Below are 1,738 nucleotides of genomic sequence, written 5' to 3'. Positions count from 1 at the left end.
TGTATCTCTTCCTGAATCTTGTTACTTTCAATAAAGCTATCTTGATTCTTTCCTATATGCTGGTGTATTTTGCATGATTGCATTAGTATATTTGATTCACTTCTAATCCTGAATCATTTATGAATATGTATATTTGTCTTTGTATTGTGTTCTTCTCTTGTTGCAAGTAGTTGTTCTCTTGTCACAGGCAGCTGTTCTCTTGTGACCTTGTGGGATTCAAGTAGTTGTTCTCTTGATCAAGCGAGGAGGCAAGTAGCTGTGGATACACAAGGAGAAGAGGATCTAGTTCGAGGGACAACCGGAAGACAACGGTAAGTCTGTCGATCTCCTCTCTTTCATATTTCATAAAGGAAGAAATCATGATAGCTGTATTCGTTTGTTGCTAAGGCGCTGTCACACCTTAGGTGGATAGGATCGTCCTAAATAGGCATTTTTCCCCACAACATGGTTGTAGTCACTACAAAAAGTACTTATCCTAAATTTTCTTGTTGTTGTAGATTGTCTCCTTGATTCTATATGCAAAGGCCCTTGTCGTTGTAGATTTATTCTTCAATCTTTGATGTAGGTCTTGAAACACAAAGCCCTTCCACTTGATTTGATCCTTGAGTGTCTCTTTTATGTGATTCCTTTGACTTTAGCACCTTAGCTATGATACCATGTTGAAGAATCTAGGGCAATTAGGTTAGTAAGATTCTTCTCACGATGATAACTATTTGTGAGGTGATTTTTACTTTTTATTATTAGCACAATCTTCTTTTATTATTAGAGTGTGTTTTCTTACTTCATCAAATAGTTACCAAAACAAAAGAGACAAGAACACAATATGTTGGCTTTCTGCCAGGGCCAAAACATCTCACTCTTTCAGAGGAAAACCCCCACAAAATTCTTCTTATAGAGATTCTGATTGACAAATACCAAGACCATGACCCTTGACCTATGCTACCACTCCTAGACCAAGACATAGTCATCCTTCTTCCTTGATTCTTTGATTTCTTCATACTGTTACTAGCACCGAGTTGCACCATGTAACTCCTAACTGCATCATGTAGCACCTAGCATCACTGATCATTATGTCACTACTAAGAAAAGCACATAGTATCACCGAGATCTAGCACCGAGCATTAATGTGTATCATATTATTAGCATAACATCGAGACCTTATCCAAAATGTACCATTTTCCATCCGCATTATAGTGAATATATTCCTGAGAAAGTGAGGAAGATATCACTGTAATGTCACCCCAAATTAGTCTACATTGTAATCACTGTGATAACTAAATTCCTTGTTGTCTTGACCACCGAGAACCTCATAAAATATGCCGAGAAGTTTTTTGTGGATGATCTGCATTTTATCTCTATTATACCCATATGAAATCTCATAGATATATTGAATATGTCCCACTGTAGAAATGCAAGGGTACAAGTTCCTATATATAGTTTTTGGTGCCTATATTTAAGCCGATGTGTCCTTTGTGAACCGATGTGTCTCATAAGAATTATGAAATGTCACTTATATATATACTTATATTGAGGCTGATTTTTATCCAAAGGGTGTGTCTCCAATTGAAGTCGACATGAAGTCTTCATCATATATATATTGAAGTCGACATAGGATGACTATGCTTGTCTAGATTGGAGGTCTTTTACATAGACATTTTGACTTCTTTACAACACTTCAAATACATGACACTAAATTATACTTTTATGACAAGATGAAAAGCCCCTAAAGACATCAAGA

The sequence above is a fragment of the Pinus tabuliformis genome, chromosome 5_2 (assembly GCF_031772625.1).
Source record: "Pinus tabuliformis cultivar Carrire ecotype Pingquan chromosome 5_2, CPIR1, whole genome shotgun sequence".
In the NCBI taxonomy this organism is placed as follows: Eukaryota; Viridiplantae; Streptophyta; class Pinopsida; order Pinales; family Pinaceae; genus Pinus; species Pinus tabuliformis.
The sequence above is the reverse complement of the archived record's forward strand: the minus strand, read 5'-3'. Positions refer to the sequence as shown.